This window comes from Camelus ferus, chromosome 8 (genome assembly GCF_009834535.1).
Source record: "Camelus ferus isolate YT-003-E chromosome 8, BCGSAC_Cfer_1.0, whole genome shotgun sequence".
In the NCBI taxonomy this organism is placed as follows: domain Eukaryota; kingdom Metazoa; phylum Chordata; class Mammalia; order Artiodactyla; family Camelidae; genus Camelus; species Camelus ferus.
The window spans coordinates 38,945,253-38,967,388 of NC_045703.1; the positions used below are offsets into that span (position 1 = coordinate 38,945,253).

Below are 22,136 nucleotides of genomic sequence, written 5' to 3' on the forward strand. Positions count from 1 at the left end.
TATTTATGTATTTACATAATCCCTTGTAATCGAGCCATGCCCCTCCACACCAAAGGCAAATATTTAAATGTGTTTCCATATGTCCATTTATTTGTATGGTAAGTGGGCATCTTGGCTTTGTGTGTTTGCTTCTTCATTTACACGTATGGCATTGTTAGAGATTTTTTGTTTGTTTGTTTTTTCCATTTTAGTTTACCCAGCATTGTGTGTTTTTAAGGTGCATTCATGTTATCTTGTTAAATCTAATTCTTTTCTTCTAACTGTGGCAAAGCTGCTCATAGTGTGCTTCCACCTCAGTGGAACCTATGTTGCCTCCAACTCACTGCTAAACTTTCAAGAGGTCAGATGAGCCTTTCTCTGGCATAGTTAATGGGAGAAAGATTGCTCACTCATGGCAGTTTGATTACAGATTGCCTAAGTGCTCTCCAGAATGGTATGTTTTTCAATTCATATGTCTGTCTCCACTATGCACTTCTTGAGGGCAGGGAGAGGGTCTCACCCATTTTTGTTTCCACATTGCTTAGCTCAGTGTAGAGGAAGGGATTGGTGCCTACCTAATGAATAAATGAATGGGACTCTATAGGCCAGTCTGTTTCATTTCTAAAGGCAAGTAGCATGGTGGGATATAAATGAGACCCACACCTATGCATTTACCTACAGGGAGAGTCTTCTTTTGGTTTACCAGCCAGGGTGAAAAAAACCCACTATTTAGAGGCTGCCAGAACTTAGGGACTCTGTGTCCTGTCTTTGAACTGCTATTTCCGCCGAGGAGTGGAAGTGCTTTCCATTATTTTGAGTAAAAAGGACATGCTCTGTGGGGCTTCCCATAATTGTTCCGAGAGCCAGCAAACTGGACTTCGAAAACCACTTCTCCCAGAAATCAACATTGTTTCCTCTCTCACTCTACCTTCCGGTTAAAAAAAAAGTTCCTGTTTGTGATGAACAGAGGTCAGGTTTCTCCGTGGGAATATTTGTAAAGAATTGACATCCTTCTCCAGACAATGTCACAGTGTCATGTATCACGTTTTACCTTCCACATAGGGTCCCTGTGTGGAATGTGCACAGCCTGGGATATTCATTAGGGGATGACAGACTTATGGCAACATCGGGATCGATGCCAGACCAGTTGGAAGAGGGACACTGGTATCTGTTTAAAATAAAATGATCTGGGTTCTCAGCATGAAATCCAGGCTGCAGTACTGAGTAGCATTATTGCTTAAAATTCACATATTCTCAAGCTCTAGTCTATGCTCTAAAATAAACAATCCAGCTCAAAACATTTATGTATTTTTCAATTGTCTATGCCTAGAAAAAAAATAAGACAGAAATCAAAATAATGATATCCATTATCTGTTGTAATGTCTAATTTTAAAATTTCTCACTATGCTTATATTTCTTATAATACTGGGATTTTTTCTACATTATTGTCTAAATTATGCTTTTTTTTCCTGAAGCAGAAAGAGAAAAATGTTTAATAATAAAGTGATACTAGTTTGATGTTAGGAAGGAAAATGTAGCATCAGCAACGGAACATTGTTGTTTGGTTCTATAATCCTGAGAGCACCTGAGAATCTGGGGACCTGTGTCCCCGAACTGGCATTGTTGAGTAGCTGAGTGGTCCTCGACTCTGCGTCTCTGCCTAGGGCTTCTGCATCTGGAGAGGATATACTAGACAACACTAAAATCTATTTTGTGGATTTGGTAAAGCCCTGGAAATTTCATTAAATCTTATCTGTTGCCTATGAGAAGAATTGGGTCAAACTAAATATTTGACCAAGAGTTTTGCATTAACTTTTAAATTACAGGGATCTCCAGGAAAGCTCAGTAAAAGATGGGGAGTTTTAGTTTTCCTATTAAACCCAGCAGGGTATATTTTCCAGAAGAGTGTTATAACACAGAGCAAATATAAAAACAAATTTGTAGGGTCTTATGTAAGAATGGGCACAATTAACATTACAAACAAAGGATAGCGTTCCCAAAATATATACAGTTGACCCTTGAATAATGGGGGAGGGGGGCAGAATTAACAGAGCTAACCCTCAGCTCGCTCAAAAATCCACATATAACTTAGAGTTGGCCCTCAGTGTATGCGGTTCCTTTGTATTTGCAATTCCATATCCTGGGATTCAGCCAGCCAAGGATGTAGGGCTATAGTATTTACTATTAAAAAAAAATCCACGTATCAGTGGACCCATCACAGTTCAAACACATGCTGTTCAAGGATCAGCTGGCATCATGTGATGTGGGGAGAAGAGCCTTGCAGACGGACAAAGACCAGCCAGTCCAAAACAGGAATGAGTGTAGCCTGCTCCAGGAGAAGGAAAAAGGCAGTGTGACAAAAGCAAGTGAACCAAGCGGCCAAGTGGTAGGAGACTGAGTGTAGTGGAAGGCAGTGCAGGCCAGTAAGGACCTGGACAACATGGTAAGCGTGATGGGAAGCCATTCAAGCATACTGACAGAAGGTGCTTGTCCAGTGAGTAGCCTGTATCAGGGCAAACTCGGGAAGAACTTTAGAAGTTTATGACACTGCTCCTGACTTCATAAGAAGACGGTGGCGTTGATTACAAGAGGTGCTGGGACAGGCAGTTAGAAATGGCCATCTGTGGTGTATTTTGAAGGTAGTTATTGCAAGATTTGCTGATAGAGTGGGTGTGTAGTATGAGGAGGAGGCCTCATTCAAGGATGATTCCCAGGTTTCTGCCTGAGCAGCAGACTCGGAGGTGGTGCCTTAGACTAAGACAGGGAAGAACTAGGGGAGAAGTCAGTTTTGTGGAGGAAATCGAGTTCTTTTTTGCCATCAGAAGTTGAATTTTCTGTAATGCACTGAAGTGAGGATGTTGAGTGGGCAGGTTCTGGAGTACAGAGGAAGGGTCTCAATGGTGCTCTCTGGTTATCCATTGCTGAGTAACAACATCCTCAAAGCTCAGTGGCTTAAAACAACAGCAACATGCGTTTTGTTTCAAACCTGCAACTTGAGTAGGGCTTGATGGGGACTTGTTTCTGCTTCATTTGACTTTAGTTGGGGCCACTGGGAGGCTGCAGTCTAGAATCACCTAAACATTCACTTAACTCATGTCTGGTGGTTGATGATAATGGCCATCAGCCATCTGCTCAGGCAGGGCCAGAACTCCTACACATGGCCCATCCACATGGTGGCTTGACTGTCTCACAACCTGGGGGCTGGGTTCCAAGGGTGCATATCTCAAGAGAGAGGCAGAACCTGGGTAAAGCTAATCACCTTTCCTAACCTAGTCTCAGAAATCTCACAGCTTCATATTAGCCTCTGTTCATTAGACATGAGTCACTGAGGTTGGCTTATGTTCAAAGGGAGGGGAATTATATTCCATCTTTGGTCAGAGGTGCAGCAAACTATTTGTGGACATGTTTTAAAACCATCACAGCTAAAGAAATAATTTTGTGAGTCATTGACATATTGATGACATTTATAACCATTAGAAGGAGTGAAATAGCTTAGGGAGAGATTAAAGTTAGGAGAGAAAGAAGGCCAAAGATGAAGCCCTGGAGGACACAACATGTAGAGTCTGTCTGAGGAAGAGGAGTCTGAAAAGGAGACTGAGCAGGTAAAGCCTTGGAGGTCAGGGAAAAACCAGGAGAACCCTGTGTCCCAAAATGACAGTGATCCAAGAGGTGAAAAGTGTTTCACAAAAGTGAGAAAACTGTGCCAGGACTGCTGACGGCTCAGACGGGTGGAGTAAGATGGGGACAGGAAACTAAGGGAGATTGCTGAGGACTTTAACAAGAGCAGTTTCAGTTGCATGTGACGACACAAACCCAGTCAGAGTGATTTAAAGGGAGACTGGGAGGTGATAGAGCAAAGGCTACTTTTCTCTCTTCTTTTACATATTCTGCACTGTACAAGGCCCCATGGGGTCAGGATACAGAAGGTAATGGGGGACAGTGGGGTGCATGGAAGAATGCATGAGAAGTCATTCAGGTGGAGTGTTTACTTTTGGCTGTGGTTGAAAATAATCCTCAGGGCACACTTGTTGTGCTTTTTCTCATCACTGAATTTTTTTTTTCAATTGAAGTATGGTTGGTTTACAATGTTGTATCAATTTCTGGGGTACAGCATAGTGATTCAGTTATAGATACATATATTCCTTTTCATATTCTTTTTCATTATGAGCTATTACAAGGTGTTGAATATAGTTCCCAGTGCTGTACAGTAGGACCTTGTTGTTTATCTATTTTATGTATAGTAGTTAGGATCTGCAAATCTGGAACTCCGAATTTATCCCTTCCCATCCCCTTTACCCCCTGGTAACCGTCACTTAGTTTTTAATGGCTGAACTCTCTCCAGTTTTAATACAAAGGTATAACTACATATTGAATCTTAAGGTTGACTTGTAAAGTAGTTCTTATGTCCTGACACTGATAGCAAAAGACACTTCTTATGCTATGACATTAACAGCAGGAATCATTCAGTAAACAGACTGGACACCAGGTGGGATATCATTAACCATGGGGCACATTCCCAATGAAGAACAGAGACAAGAACCTATGGCATGGAAGCACACTTCAGTAACGATTTCTGTTAAATTTCTCTTCCATTTTAACCAGAGAAGAAATAGGTGTTCAAAATGGGTCTTATGGACATATTTAACTCTAATTTGTAAACCTATTCTTTGAAACTCTGCTAAAATAGGTCAATCGCATTTTCTAGGTAAGAATCTTAATAATAGCTAACCCTCAGTGCCCACCATCTAGCGATCATTGCTCTATTCCAATCACTTTTAAACATACTCAATATTTAATCCCATCATAATGCTGTGAGGTGGGTTTATCCCAGGAAGGAGGAAACTGAGGCTCATAGAGATCACATGACTTGCTTAGTCTGACAAGGAGATGGTGGAACCAGGCTGTTGAGCAATTTGGCTCTGAGTCTGGCCTCCTAATTACTAAGCGTACTGCCCCCTCAAAAACATGCTCTTACCAGAAAAGGCAAGCAAACTGCAACTGCTTTTCAACAAGTTGCTTTTTTTTTTTTTTAAGTGGCCAAATAAAATTTTATTGACGTATTTAAAAAAGTGCATGGCTCAGCTAAGAAGAGAATGTGAAACTCTCAGCCCTATGGGTGATTTTTTTTTTTTTCAGTGTTGAAAAAAAAACATAGTGCACTGCTCTAATTAAAAATACACCAACAGAGAGGTGAATGTCAATTGCCTCTGTACTTTCAGAGAGCACAGAGTTCCGTCTCAAAAGCAGCTTAGTCTGAGAGACAAATACTAGGAAGGAAAAGTGTTGGTAAAGTTTCATCAGGAGGCAAGCCCTGTTCTCTGGGCCAGTGGCCATACACTAGTTCTCAGAAATGTTTAGAATGCTGCCTTTCTCCAAATTCAAGTTAAAGGGTAGCATCTGAATAGGCGGTATTGATATGCCAGTGGGGCCAAAACCCTGGGGGATTAGATGAGAGACCTGAGACCTTGGTATGGCTAGTTTTCTTGCCTATCAGCCCATTGGCATCTAGCTGAGGAATAACAGTTAATTCAGTTCAATAAAAATATACTGAGGAGCTACTATGTACTTGCACTAATTGTGGTCCCAGACATGCAAGATGGAGACCAAGTCCCCCAGGAAGCTACGTCTCTTTGATTGGTAGAAAGACAAGTATACAGGGTAGTTACAATGTATGGTAGGTATAGTTATTACAGTCGGCTGGAGGCAGGAGATAATTTAAGAGTGGGTGATAGTTTGATTAGGCTTTGAATGATAATACTGGTGCTTTGTAGCAGCTAGGCAGGGTAAGCACAGAACAGACATTCTGTTGGAAGAACACATGAGAAGTTTTGAAAGGCAAAATAGGAGAACATATGCACTTACAGTTTTATTAAAAATATACGTTATTATAATATAGTCAAACAATACGTAAATAAGAAAGTAAAGAAATCTAAAATCTCTCCAATTCAGAGACAATCACTCCTTTGTTTTCGTTAGAGGCTTGCCACAAAAATAACACCTGTGGCTTCTCTCATTCCTTGTTCACTCTTTCCTGTAAGATGAGAATTGTTTTATCTGGTCATGGGCAGACACAGCATTTGGTAGAGTTTACATTTCTGGGCAGGATGTGTTCAGCTCTGTTCCGGCTTCTATGCAGCAAGCACAAGTGCTAGAGGCAATTTGGGGAATTCATCACTCTTGTCCCCAGTGCTGGAGCCTGGCGGGCACAAAGAATAAACCGTCCCCTTGTGGATATTTGGGTAGGAGTCAAGCTTGCAGAATTTGTGTCTCCTTTGGGTGGGGTTATGCTGAGGTGAGACCCTGATGAGAAATGCATCTGGTCCTAGGACCAATTCACATTCTCCAATCCAGAGCTAGCAGCATAAAAGCTTTTAGACATTTTGAATTCTACCTGCTTTCTGTATTTATTAGTCAATTGCATCATGTACATTCACTATGTATAAGATAGGAACCATCTAACCTCAGAGTTGATGGAAGAATTACCTGGCATTAAGCATGAATGCTGCTTTCATATGCTTGGCTCATATTTGGTGAAGAGTTGAAGTTGTTTCCTGTCTCTTTCATGTTCCTGCTCTAAAAAGCACTCAGAATTTTAAAGGCAGAGATCTCCAAAAGGGTATCAGTCTCCTCCAGCCTCTCAACTAATGCAGTGATCCTGCCCCAGAGTTCTGGGTTTGGAAAAGTCTAGTGAAAGAAAATGTACTACTCTGTGATTAACTCTAAATTTCAACCAATGAAAATTCTTTCCATGGGTGAAAAATTTTAATTATTAGAAAGTTCTGTATAAAACCATAATCTGCCTATCTATAAAGTTTCATCACTGAAACTGGAGTCTGTCTTCTGGACAGGCATCATAAGTCTGCTATTTCTACTACTTGGTAATCATTCAAATATCATGCCTTCCCTCATGTTAAAAATTCTTGTTTATTCAACCACTTTTTGCACAGTATTGAACACATAGGAATTGCTCAGTGTTGATTAATTGAGCTCCAGTCTTATACAGCCAACTGGCTACTTGACATTTCTCTCCATTTTTAAGGAGCAGCTCAAATTTAGCATACCCAAAGCTGATACCCTTGATTACCCCAATCTTCCACCCTAACTTCTAGTCTTTTCTATCTAAAAATTAGAAAGAAAAAAAAAAGAAAGAAGCCTCTACTGACCCAGCTATTCAGTAAAAATTTAAGAGCTATTTATTTTCACATCTTCTCTTTTATATCCAAAACACAGTCCAACAGCAAATCTTGGCATTTCTTTAGTTACATTTTAAAATATCTCCCAAATCTATCCACTTATCTCCCTCCATCTTTACCACCTGTACCCAGTTCCAGACACCTTCATATCTGCCTGGACACTTACGAAGACCTTCTCACTGATTGTACTCTTATTCCTCTGTAAAGCAACTTTCACACAGCAGACTGAGTAATCCTTTGAAAATAAAAAGCAGATCACATTGTTCTCCAGCTTAATGTCCTACAAAAGCTTTTCACTGTATTTAGAATAAAATTTTTAAAATTACCATCCCTTACAAGTCTCTCCTTAATTCTCTGCCCTCCTCTTGTACAATGATCTCATTTTCGTTCTCTACTCTACTTCTCTACTCTAACCTTTTATCTATTTTTGTTCTTGAAAACAGTCAAGATTTCTCCATGTCAGGGCCTCTGCACATGCTGTTCACACTGCTCTTTGTATAGCTTCCTTTTCTGTTTGTGTGGTTCTTTCTACTCCTTATATCCTGGTCGATGTGAACTCTCAGAGGGGCTGTGCCCAATCCAACCCAGGTAAAGTTGCCTCTCTCCCTCAGTGTCATTATTGTCCGTTATACCACCCTTCTACATTTCCTTTCTAGCACTTATAAATATCAGAAATTGTCTTCTTAACTATCAGTTTACTTTCTTATTGTCTGTTTTCCCATATAGTATGTTTCTTGTTCATCACATTATCCTTAATATATATTATACATAATATATATAACACTGCCTAGCATATATTAAATGTGAAATCAATATTTGTTGACATAGTGAATAAATAAGTTTGCATTTAGAGTCTTGGATGTTTGAAATATGAATTTTAATGATAGAAAATCTGTAGGTGATAAGAAGGTCCAAAATGTGGTCATAAATGTGGGGGAGAATTGAAGGTTACTTCAGGAGGTGTGAGGAGGTTAAGGTATATAGGAACTAAGAGTCTGGATGGTCATTCATATGGACAATCACCCAGATTTGTAATGGATTGTAGGTGGGAGGAAAGTGTCTGATTTATGTGTTTTAATTTTTGCCTTTCTTTCTTCACATTTCTGGAAAAGCCTTCCCTGGAATGAGATTTCTATTGGTATAACTAACTAATGGCACAGTTTTGTTTCCCAAAATACTATCATATTTTCCACTTACTAACTTTATGGATTTTGAGTTCCCATAAACTCAGTTATGTACTGATATTGACAACTTCATCCTTGGGAGGAAGAAGTCCTGAATCATAGCACTTGCCAATTTTCATGTTATAAATATTCCCATTATGACAGATTTCAAGCTACCAATGTGACATCACCCAGTCACAAAAATGCCTGAAAATTTAACAACTGGCTCCTATGAGCCTGAATGAGCTGATTCCAGCATACCACTGTGAATAAACCCCATAAGACACTCCCTCTTACTCCTGTAAGATCTCCCTTTTTCCCAACAGCTTCCTTTTAAAAATATTGCCACATTGCCTGGTAGCTATTTATCCTACCCAATAAGCTGAAGACAACAGTAGTTTTATCAAGCATTTCCATGCTCTTCAGCATAAAGTGGAGTTTTCATGAGGCTCTTAAGACTCTTTAGTGTTAAGACCCCTCACTTGCTTGAGTCCTTTCTAACACCCCAGAAGACCCCTAGCAATTTCTTATTAATACTTTTTAAAATTATTTTTCTTAAGTAAGATAGAGGTACCCCAAATATTATAAACTTTAAGACCCCACAAAACCTGACTCTGCCCCCTCTGTAGCACAGTAAATTGGTTACCACGTCAAGTGGAAAAATGAACATACATGTTCTGCAGGCGGCTACCATAGTTATCTTGGTTTTTATGCTTCTTGAGTCTCTGAATATACTGAACATGCTTGATCCTCTCCTGATTACTGAAAATGCTCCTGAAGGTTACTGGTGAGAGGCGGTTAGGGTATATAGGAACTAAGAAGCTGAATGGTCGTCCATACAGACAATCACCCAGATTGATGCTGTGTTGTGGGTGGGAGGAAAATGCCCAATTTGTTGCTTCTATTCTTCCCATCTTTCTTCATGTTTCTGGAAAATATTCCCTGGAATGAGATTCCTATAAGGATTTTTTTCTCTCTCCTTATAACCTTGGCTAATCTGTATTAAACATCCATACTACTTAGCATCAGCCAGTATCAAGCACAGCCTTTTTCAGCCAATCCAGATCTCACATAGGTATACCCTTAATACCAATATGCCAAAATATTTTGCACAGTTTTGTGGTATCAAATTATCTCTAGAGTTTTCGACTACTGATGGTCTTAGGTCTATTCACAGGAAAGCAAGGGTGAAGCAAGTCAAAGTTAAAGATCAGTACCTTCTAGAGAGTGCAAAGGTCCATCTTATTCAGACACTATTCTTCAGGACCAGAATCACCTTTTATCAGTGAAATTGATGAAAAAAGCAAAGACAAGGCTTTTACAAAGTACAACAATGCCTTTCAAAGCTACTATGTCAATAATGTCTTTTAAAACAATCAGGTTTTAAAGGTTGAAAACTCTTAGGTATTTTTAGCTAGATAATTTTATTTTCTGTAATACTTTCGGCCAGTACTATGTAAGTACATGGAAATATGAATACTGACAAATGTGAACACCGAAGCACTGGGTGGGCCAGTTTAGAAAGGGGGAAGGGTGTATTCACCTATGTAAGCACACAGTTGCGCTTCCAACATAATCAGTTGCCTGAATTCCATGCCTAACTTAGCCAATACATTTTCATCTGTTAGTAATTAGGAGTTATTTAAAAAATATTCCATGATTCTTTCTTCAGCATTACCTATAAATCAAATTACAGAAAATTAAATTTGATTTTGAAATCATTTTGGGATTGTTTCCTTTTTGGTGTTATTTCTTGGTATGTAGTATTTGCAAACTTATAAAAGGAAACATGAGAAATACAACCAACAGTGACAAAAAAAAAAAAAACAAAAACCCAAGAAAACATTGCAAAAAGGAAAAAAAGGCAGAATCATGAATTACAAAGAAAATTACATAAAATAATAAAGTACAGATTCCATTGACTTAAAATCCAGGCATAAGAAAGGATGGGAATACTAAGCAGCTTTTCTAAAAAGAAAAAGCATGATCTTATTATACTCTAATGAGGATTCCTCAGCTTTACTTAAGGTTAAATGATTCCATTTAGATACTGCCCCAGTACTTTTAAATGTGATTTAGCTTATAAAAATTCAAATTTCATAGTTCAGGAAGTAATCAGTTCAGTAAAGTAAAATAAATCTATAGTATTTGAGTAGGTTTCTCCACCATTCTTAGCCTTCACCCTGTATGTTCACATAGCTTTGTCATGCATACCTCATTCTGGAAAGTTCTTCCTTCATAGCTTAGCAGTTCCTGAGGTTTCCTTCTCCCTGAAGCTCCATTTGTATTCCCCCCCCCCTTTTTCTCAAACTGCAATTTGCTCCCCCTATGAGAGCACTTACTTTACTCTCGTATATTCAGGTCAATTTTTCTCATCTTCCTTTCTTGCTAGATGACTTGTAAGATGTCTCATGCCTCACTGTAACCTATGGTGCTGAAAAGCAGAACTTTAAGTATAACAGAAAATATGAAATTAGAAATGTTTAAAGAGCCTAAGATTTTATACTGTTCTCTTATCTGACAATGTCAAATATCAAGTGCTTTAAGCAGAAAAAAGGTTATAGTTTTTAGACTTGAAAGAAGATGGACTGAGTCATGCAGCTAGGTTTGCCACGCATACATTGTGTGACTTTTGGCAAATGGTTTAAGTTCTCAGGGCATCACTTTCCTCACCCCTAAAATGAAGAAATAATAGTTATTATCTCATAGACTTACTGGATATGCAAAATGAGACATACACAAAAAGAGCTTAGAATGCACTGTCACTTAAGCTTTTGATATATGTTAGCAATTATCATCAGTCATAAAACATAATGATATACTCCCTACATGAATGCATAGCACAGGACTCTGCTCACTTTAAGTAAAACAGAAGAACAATGTCTTACAAATAAGACCTATAGCCTAATTCTAATATTGAAACATATATTACTGGTTATTTTAATTTTTCTTATACTCTTAAAAATTTTTTTTCTAAGTATTCTACATATATTAGTTTATAATGGGAAATTAGATATTTTTTCTTGAAAAATTAAGGTTGCATATAAGTAAACATTTGAAATAGGACATGGAATAATTCCATGAATTTAGACTAAAAGTATGAATTTGATTTAAAGATGCTACCCCAAAAGGGGAAGTCCTCAGTTCTTGTCTTAACTAAAAGAGAAGAATTCAGACTGGAGACAAAAGCATTTTGTAGTTAAGATTTTAAAGATTTTATTAGCAAAGGAAAGTACACCTCCAGGAGTGGAAGGCGCTCTGATCCAAAGGAGGATGGCAGCCCTAGTCTTTGTTGGCCCCCTTCCCTTGTATCCTCGCTTAGAGGCAGTCTCTTGATTGATTGACGGCTTTTGCCCCTGGAGTGCTTAGCCATGCCTGTCTCTTTGCATGTCCTTGCCCATGATGCACACGGAAAAGCCCACGGGGGTCTTAAACAGCAGTGCTAATTAAATTACAATGAGCACTGGGTCATGCCCAGTTAGGTCCTTGTCACTACTGTGCAGTGGTGGCCATCTAGTCCCAACCAGTTTCTTGCTGGCACCCATTTGGAGGAAGTAAAGCCCTTTATGCTACAGGCAGGCATATCACCATCTCCTGGACCATCTTCCCTCTTTTCTACTTTGTCTACTCAGTGCCCCCATTTATCTATCTGCTTAACAAAATTATGTTGGGAGACTATGAAAATCAAACTCTCACTTCAATCATGAACATTCAATGACAAATATGAAGGGAAACGTCTATTGGAAACTTCTGGGAGTTTTCTGATGAGTTGATGTTGCAAGCTAGGTTCTCTGGAAACATCTGATTGTATTCCAATGCTAAGACAGAGTTTGGGTTTGAAACTGTTTATTAGAGATCAACATTAGTAAAAGGTAAGAGGAGGAAGAGAACTGGACAGAGGAAGAAGCTGAACTGTGATGAGGGCTCACCAAGACCTCTGCCACACTGTGGATTCTCTGGAATGGGTGTTGTTAGCCTGAGAGTCCTAGGTCAGTCCCTGATTTGCTTAATCACCAGATGTGGGCTGCTGTAAGTATTTTACATAATTGTCACATTTTACAAGGTACACGTTTTTGTTTTATAATTGTTTTATCCTTAAATTTTTCCAGATGAAATCTGAAGCAGAGAGAAGTTAAATCTCTTTCTCAAGATCACAGTTAGTGGATTTAATCCCAGACTACTTGGCTCTAGCATCTAATTAATTAATCACTATGTTTCTGTGCTTCAGAGAAAGAAAACTTGTAATTGCCTTATGTGAACTGGGTCTCCAGGTCCAGCTAAATTTCATTCCAAAATAATGACATAAATCACAGATTGAGTTCTATTAACATTCTTGGTAATTATTCAAAATGCGAAAATTCAGAGAAGTAAGTATAAAGAATGGACAGGTATTATAACAATTTGCCAAAAGGAAAAGGAAGTTGCATATAAAAGCCATAAATTAGAAACACTAAAAGTGAAAATATTGTGGATCCTAAAGAAGTTCACCATGAATGGATCTCATCAACAATGTATCTGTTCTTTTACCATGATGTTTATGCATCAATGGATAATTACAATAGGATTGTGTTGTAAAAGGCATTATTGTTAAAGAAATTACAAAACACATTAGACCTGACTTTAGAATTAGGCAGAATAAGTAGTTACTTCCATGACATAGTTTGAAGAGGGTATTTATTTAAATCAAATCTAGTAAAGTCCTGTCATAGGGAAAGATACTACCTTTCTCATTGATACCACTACTTTAGGAATTTTTAAACAAGTCATTCAAACAATAATTGTTTTAGGGGTATCTGTGGTATGTGGGATACCAAGGAGGCCAGAAGTCTTAGTTAAATGTGAAATTCTGTGGTTCTTAATCCTATGGCATTTGTATCTCTTATATTAGCACTACATTACATGGGAATGCTAAAGCCTCAAATAGATGTTAATTTTTGCGATTATCACATTATCCACCATGACTCAGAAGACATAAGAATACCATTTTGGGTCAGTGAAGCCAGAACAGGACTAACCTCACCCAAGAATACGGGCACCTAAATCCTTTTTGGAATAAAATAAGAGGAGTACAAGGAAGAAAAGAGTAGCTGTGAAGAATCTATAATCTTCACAAAGTACCAGTACTGTTCTCCATTTTCACGCTTGGAGTCTCTCTGTGCAAAGTAAAAATAAACGAATTACACCTAGATGATGAAATGAGGTATTAAAAGATTTTAAGCCCAATAAAAATACCCAAAGATATCTCTGTATGTATTGTAACATTTTAAACTTTGAAAGGGGTGGAAGGAACAAACCTCTCACTGTCATGTAGATTGTGTGGAGACTAATCCAGCAACTTTAAAGCAAAAGCCATTTCTGACTCACGAATTTTTTTTGAAGCAAGACCCTGGAGAGAAGGGGCAAGCTAAATATTGACAAGTACTCTGCTGTATGTAAAGTTTTCTCTAAAAACAGAAAAGTGGTTTATTTTCTATTCTTTCCATGACTGTAAAATATTATAATAATTAAGAAAAACAAAACCAAAAAAAAAAAAACAGTAGAAAAAATATCACACATGATAGCTTAAAACTTAATCATCTCAAAAACATAACAGGAACTTCAAAGAACTGGTATCTTCAGGATACAGTAACTTGGAGTTAAAAAACAAAACAAAACAAGTGGTTAAAAAGGTCCATAAAAAACTAATACTCAGGGAGTGGGTATAGCTCAATGGCAGAGTGCATACTTAACATGAACAAGGTCTTGGGTTCAATCCCCAGTACTTTATTAAAAAAAAGAGAGAAACTAATACTTGATTTATCTATGCTTTATTTTTAAAACAATGGAAACTGTCAATAGTAGTAAGAGTAATAAAAATAAAACCCTGAATTAGGGAATACATTTTCCTCATAGAGTATATTCTCCTAGTTAATTAATTATGGTTTTATTCTCCACATGCCCCCATGTGGATGCAGATACTAGATTTATTTGTTTTACAAATGAAGAAATTAGGAGACATAATAGAAATAACAAAGGTCAAGTTATCTTGGTGAAGCCAACTTTCCTTTACCAAGGACTTTAAATAAAAGCAGGACACATACTTTATAGAACATGTCTTCTACTAAGGAAAAGTAGTAGCAACATGTCTCAGTTCTCTTCTATATTCTTTGCATATTTTCTTCCTTCTCCCTCTCTATGTGCCAGTTTTTTCTCTTTTCCCATTTGTTATTTTTACATAAAGAAAACAATCATTGCTTCATGGAATCCCATGACCCTGCAAGACGAGAAGAGCAGTGGCCCAAAAGGAATGACAGTAGTTGCATATACACCACAGGGTTGACATCTAAGCATTTAATTAAATCAGACCTTTCCACAGGGACCATAGAATATCTAGATTGAACTCTAGTTGGGGGATTCTTGGGCAATTATGATGTCAGGAAAACCAGGAATTAGTTTTTTTTGTTTTATTTTTTAAACAAAGGTATTGAGCAAGTGACATAGTAAAAAGGATAGTTATCAAATAGCAATCAGTTTTAAATATTTTAATTCTGACCGCAAATGGAAAAGTAATGCTTCCAGCATCCCAAATAGCAAAAGGCACTGTTTTCTTCTAAAAGAATACAACACCATGCTTGGGGATACTAATATTGTGGTGGTGGCCATGGCTGTCATTTCGAGACATAGTCTAGAAGAGTAGGGGTCAGAGGAATGGAGGGACCTCCCCTCTTTTATCCTCTGTTCTCTTTCGTCTTCTCTGTACTCTTAAAAATACTCTTAGACAGCAGTCAAGTAGAGATGCCTATAATTAACCAATTGAAAAGTGTAGATTAAATTGGCTTCACCTTTATTATTGATATTGCTCCTCCCATTAGGCATTTGTCTAAACAACTTTGCCCAGAAGAATACATTTTTAACTGTTGAGTTTTAGGCATCATGAAAAGAATGGTGGTAAGATGTTCTTGGGTTTTGAATTCAAATCCCTTCACATTTTGTAGACCTACATCTATGTATATGAATGCAAATAAATGTAGATGTATATATATACACATGTATTCATATATGTGTATCCATATTCTATACATATCTACCACATTTGAATTAGCACAAAAATTGTCCAGCAACTAGGTCAATGGTTAAGCCAATTACAGTCTCCTTTTTCTCCCTTTTCAACAGTTTTTTTTGTCCCCTTTCAAGAGTTATTAGATTTCTTCTAAATCCTCTTATTTTCTTATTCTCTTCTCTCTCTGTGTGAGATGAGGAAGTCTAATGGATTTAAATACTCTCTTAATACTGTTAAAGAAGAACCAAGAGGGAAAATTTATTTCATCAGGTGTTATGAGATAGTACAAAGACATATTAATTTTTTAAAAAGCATGGCTTTAATAGAAACAGAAAAATAAACTAATGGACTATAACAAAGCTCAGAAGAAGACATATAGGACATAACTTATATGTAATTGCAACAAAAGGTAACATAAATTGGGTAAGTTAATTTTAGTAGATGATGTTGGAAAAAATGGCTCACTGTTTGGAAAATACTAAAGTTGTGCCCCTACCTTATACCACACATGGATTATAAGCCTAAACGTGAAAGGTAAAACTCTTAAGTTAATAGAAAGAAAAAAATTTAGGAGGATCTTTTTGTGTCCTAGGAGTAAAAAAAGATTTCTTCACAAAGTCGCTAAAAGCTGAAATCCTAAAGTAAAGAATTAATAGATTGCTATATTGAAAGTAAAGATTTAGGTCCCCAAACACACAAAAAACACAACAAACAGAACAGAATGGACAAAGATAATCGGACTATTAAATAGCAATAAGGAATTACCATCTAGAATATACAATGCTTTTCTACAAATGAACAGGGAAAGAGAAAACGCTGAGGGAAGAAAGGGTACAAGATGATGAACAAACACCACCTATAAGGGAAAGCCCAAATGGCTAACAAATATATACAGAGATGCTCAAACTCACTGTTATGTAACGAGAAATACAAAGGGAAACTTAAAATATCAGATACCACTGCTGAGACATCAGAATAACAAAATTATAAAGGCTTATAAAACAAAGTTTCGGTGAAGATACAGGAGACAAGAACTTTTTTGTGTGCTGTTGTTGGAAGTCCCAATTAAGACAGCCAATCTAAAAAGTCCATAGTAAGTTAGGTATTCGTGTGGCCATGGGCAAGCCACCCCTGAGAGTACTTCCCAGATAATTTCCCATTCATGACGCAAGCAGCTGTGAAGAGGAAGGTTCAGAATTTTCTGCATTGTTAGGGAATTGGAATCCTTCACTAGCTCAGGGAATAGAAGTGTGAAATGTGGATGCATTGTGTGGAATTTTGTGCAGGGCTAGAGACAGTGGACCAGGTGGCCAAACAGCAACGTGGATAAGCACAGAGCTGAGTGAGAAGAGAAGAGAAGACGACAAAATGAGATTTTAGCTCAAATTGTGCAAAACCACATAAGCACATGAAATAATACTATATGTCTCAAGTGTTTAAATCAGGTTCATGAGAGGGGCTGCTTGCAAGGTGAAGAACAAGTGTTGAGAGGGAGTAGGGGGGTGGGAAAAAAAGGGGAAAATCAAAATGAAAAGGGGCTTTGCCCAGACTGATTTTCTATGAAATGAAGAGAATAACCATTGAAGTCTATCAAAAGAAGAACTTAAAATACTATTAATAAATAAATGAAAATTTGTATTATAAACTTTTACGAAAACTTTTTATTGCACTTAAAATAAATTTCCTGGTAGCTTCGCTAGGTCTGCATGGCCCCTGAGTGACCCCGTGCTTGTCTAACTGTCTTCTTACATTTCAGCCCTGTTGACCCCACCTCAGTGTCTGGGCCACAACACATGCTTTCACACCTCAGACTCCTCGTTCAGTAGTTCCTCTCCGTGGAAGGCCACTTCTGTTGGGCTTGCTTTCTTGTTATTTCTTAGCAATGTGAACCCTGATCATACTTTCAAAAAGACCCACCTCTCTATCTCTTATCTCAGCCCCTACTTTGATTCTTTGTTCACATTTACAACAATTTGCACTCGTTTTATTTGCCTGTTCACGTACCATGTGTTCCCTGCTAGTGTTCACGTACCATGTGTTCCCTGCTAGTGTTCCCTTCCCTGCTTCATCTGCAGCATCTGGCACATAGTGAGGATAACTACGTTTGTAGGATGAGTGAAGGAGTGAATGAATGAATGAACTTTAGGCACAGAAGTTCACAAGGTCTCTGAACTTGAGGATACTCTTAAAATCAAAATTAAAGGATATTTTTAAAAGGGATGACAGGGATTTTTTGCAAAATCATCTTCCTGCCTTACTATATTAAAACAGATTTCATCCATAAGGTTTAGAAAACAGTTGACATAAGAGAGTACCATATTTTATTCAATTATTAAAAATATATGGATTGTTGTTCAATAACTGTATTATAACCAGAATATCAATCTTGTTGCTATTACCTAATTACAGCTTTTAAGCGTTGTGGGTCTAGTATTTTCAGGAGTTCTTGGAGTGTTCCATATAAACCACTCTTTTTTTTTTTACAAGAAAGGAATATATATATATATATATATATATATATATATATATATATATACATACACACACACACACGTATGTATTTGCATATATATTGTATCTAATTTTTGGACAAGGGAAAAAAATAAATACAAATATGATATAACCTTAAATGACTCATTTGTAAAGAAAAGTCAAGATTTTAAAATAACTTATGTTTGCCTTTTAAGATTTTAAAATTGACATTAGCTGAGACTTTGCTATGCGAGACCTATTATCCCTGGAGAAACTGAGTCACAAAAGGATTGTTTAAGGTCACATCATGAGTCAGTGGGTTTGCTCGGAATGAAAACCCAGAGAGCTGACTCTCTGCATTCCAGGTGGTGAGCACTCAGCCACTGTCCTCCGCTGCCATGCTCAGTCAGCCTGAGGTTAGCTCCCGGTTCAAAGCAGACTCAACTGTCTTCAGCCGGGGCAGATGGAATACTATGGATATTGACATGTGTCCTGTGGTATTTCTATTTTTCTTTGGAAAGGAAAGATGATAAATAAAACACTCGAAATGTACTAAAACAGGAGGAAAGAGAAATAATATTGAACATTTTTGTTTGCATTATACAGGCTGTATAAAAACCCCAAAGCCCTCTAAATACACATGCATGACACCACATTTTACTGAGAACAACATTCTCAGCTCCTCACTGCTAACAGCCCAAGGGACGCTGATATTTTCCTACTCTGTTATAAAAGTTCTCAGTGATAAATGAAATGAGTTAATTGCTGAAATGGCTGGAACTTCTATATACCAAGGTGAGTTGTATTTATTCAGACATTCGGTTGAATTCATTCAATATATATTTATTTAGTGTATCATGTTAGGTGGCAGACACAGTTCTTGGTCTCACGGAGCTGATCTTCTAGTTTCATAAATAGCTTAAGCCATGCTTGCCCATGAGATGAGCATCAAAGACCAGACCTATTTTATCTTTTTCTATTAAACTATTTACTGAAAAATGATACTAATAGTACTAAAACTTTTTAAATAAAATATATAGTATGTGCAGATACTTGTTAGTGATAAATTTTTTAAAAAGCAAAGATTATTTAAAGACATATGAATCATTTGCTATACACACTGAACATGAACTATGGTTGTGGATAATGAAATACGTGGCTTGTTACTGGTCAGAAATGGCAAGTATTATGAATCATAATATATTCATAACAATGTGGATATTATACATCTTTTAAGAATCAGACTGTATGTACATCCATAACGGAACTGATCTAGGCTGAAATATTTAGTTGATTATTTTCACTATGGCCCTAGTATTCTGTTAAATACCATAATAGATATTCAGAACCCAATTCATTCATAAACTCGTACAAATGATTTTGAGTGCAATTAAAAAGCATTCATAGTCTCCAAGTGGAAATCTGATAACAAGGGAATTGTAATCCTTCTATGGTTAAGAAAATAACATTTATATTTTCATGATAAATTACAAGTCAAGATTTGAAACTGACTTACAAAGGATGTCACATTTTTCTCACAAATATGCTTGTAAGACTAAGAAAAGACTAAATATCCCAAAATGGAATATGATATATTGAAATGCCCCACTTAGGATTCCACAGCAAGCAAAATTTCTGTGCCTAATGAATCCTTAGAAAGATATTCTATGTGGAAACTCACATACGTGGAGAGAATGGAGGCCAAGCCCTGATTCACAGTTCCTAGCTTTTAACCACCACTTTCCTTTGCATTCCCCTAACTCCTATTGTGAGGAAAGAACACAGGAATAAAAACAGTGAGGTATGAAGTCCTCAAATTGCAAGAAAACAATTCTGTGAGGGGCAATATGCTGTAAGAGATTTGCAATTAGAAAAAAAAAAGTGTCAAAAATCCCAAGCACACATATTTTTCCTCCCTAGATTTCAGTTTTCTCATCACAAAGGTAGGAATAATAATGCAAACACTTAGAGTGACCACGATGACACCTACCACTGATGATAGTGGTGGCGATGGTGATGATGACCATGGCTGATGGTGGTGAAGACACCTAGCATTTATTTCGTGCTTGTCCTGTGGCAGCCTATCTCTAGGTGCTAGGTGCCCTGCATGTTGTGTGGAGTCTAGGGTAGTGGGAAGAATGTGAACTTGGAGGATGCTGGAGGGAGCAAGGTCTGGGAAGTGGCTCTGTGGATACTAGGTGCCCTTGGGTGAGTTCCTTTAGGTCTCTGAATCTCAGATTTTTTTAACCTATAAAATGGGACTAATAATCATACCTCATTCTTAAAGTTGTTCTGAGGATCAAGTTAAAAAAAAAAGTATGTGGCACACCCTCCTCAGTGCCTGGCATGTGTTGAGATGCTTCCTTCCTCCTTGATAAGACACTTGAACACTCGAAACCACTTCTCCCTCAATGAAGGGAAATCAGTAAGCCTAATGCTGACTTGGCTTTCTTTATGTGTAGGGAGAATCACTCACTCCTCAAAACTAAAAAGGACAGGAGTATTATGGGCTGAATTGTGCTACCCCCAACATTAATATGTTGAAGCCCTAACCCCCAGTACCCTAGAATGTGACTGTATTTGAGGATAAGTCTTTAAGAGACGGTGATTAAATTAAAGTCAGGTCACATGAGTGGGCCCTAATTCACTCAGACTGGTGTCTTTATAAAAAGAGCAAATCTGAACACACACAGAGGGGCACAAGGGGCATGCATGCCCACTGAGCAGAGACCATGGGAGGACGCAGAGGGAAGGAGGCCCACTGGAAGCCACCTTTGCATTTTGGACTTTGATCTTAGACTTCTAGCTTCTAGAATTGTGAGAAAATACATTTCTGATGTTCAAGCCACTCAGTCTGTGGTGTTTGTTCTAGTAGTCCTACGAAGCTAACACAGGGGTTTATCTACCTGCAAGTTGCTTGCGTGGCATCCCTTTAAAAAGGAGGCAAGGTGCCAGCTTTCAGTTTGTCCCTGTGGCTCGCTCAGCTGTGCAACCAGTGTAGAGTCTGGGGCACAGGGTTCCAGGCATCCACTGTCTAAACTTTGCACAAGAACTCTGAGGCTGGCTTTTCTTTTGCCCAAAAGATTGTATTGTTAAAATGAACATTTGTGTGATTCATTTTTGCAGATGCCAATGGTTTAGAAAATACACAACGAGTGAAACCAAGCATAGAATGGTTACCAAGGAAAAATGGATAAATATTATCATTGATGAACAAATGGATGGGAATGCAGGGAATGTGAGAGATACACATCCCTCCACGCACACGGGGTGTCTCCTATACTACTCAACCTACAGCCTTATATTAAGGCTTTGTTGACAAAACTTACAGTTTATTAGTTTTTAAGAAGAAATGTATTCTAACTTCTATTGACATGAGAAATTGTCAGATCATCACATACTTCACAAAATTGGACATTTTAATATGACTCCAGGCATTTGAGCCTTCACAAGATGCAATACGAAGCCAGGCAGTCGACTTTAAAACAAAGACTAATGATGGAACAAACATGCGGGGAGAGAGGGGTTGGAAGAACTCAGATTGTGAAAGCTAGGATTGTTTAGAATGTGGAAAGGCGGCCAGTGGAAAATTCTCTAGAGTAGCCACAGGAAAGAAACACATACACACACATACATAATAAGCTATTAAAGAAGACATTGAGGGAACTGTAGAAATTCTTAACTATTAATTTTTTGCCTATTATTTAGCAGACCTATTAATATAGACTCAGGCTATTTAGAGAAGACAAAGACAGCCCTTGCCCCCATGGATTCCTACAGCCTCATCCTCTTGGTCCCCGCTTGCACATCCTGTTTCTGCTGCCGGAAAAGTCCTCCTTGTCTTTGCTTCCCAGGAAACTTCTCATTTCAAGAGACAGATCACTGTCACGCTGTTCCTTGACCCTCCCAGACAGATTTGTCATTCTCCGAACCATACCACCCATCCCTTTTTGCACACACCTTGATTATGATCCTTAGCACAGTGTGTTCTGACTGTTATGTGTTAACGCATCTGTTTTCCCAGCAGATCAGAGACGCTAGGAAGGTTTCCTCTGTGTCTGCCGTAATATAGGCATGCAATAAAAGTTTGAAAAAAGAATATTTTTCAAATACATCAGGAATATATATTTCAAATATAACAAACATACATATTTGTTACATAAGCATCTATGTTCTCACTGGAAAAATTCAAATTACACAGAACGATCGTGAGCAAAACAGTGGGTCATTTTGCTCCTACTGAAGCTATCATATTCTTTTTTCACGTGACAGTATGTAAGTAGATATTTT

General features: G+C 37.8%; 1 long non-coding RNA gene across 4 annotated transcripts in view; it reads right to left on the bottom strand.

Moving 5' to 3' along the window:
• Positions 1-22,136, bottom strand: part of LOC106730251 — a 92,330-nt gene that overhangs the window by 28,562 nt on the left and 41,632 nt on the right. For all 4 annotated transcript variants that reach the window (XR_004321951.1, XR_001366702.2, XR_004321950.1 and 1 more), the window contains 2 exons: positions 10,678-10,769; positions 9,553-9,611 (listed from right to left, as the gene is read on the bottom strand). This is a non-coding gene — a long non-coding RNA (uncharacterized LOC106730251). The remainder of the gene's footprint in view (positions 1-9,552; positions 9,612-10,677; positions 10,770-22,136) is intronic.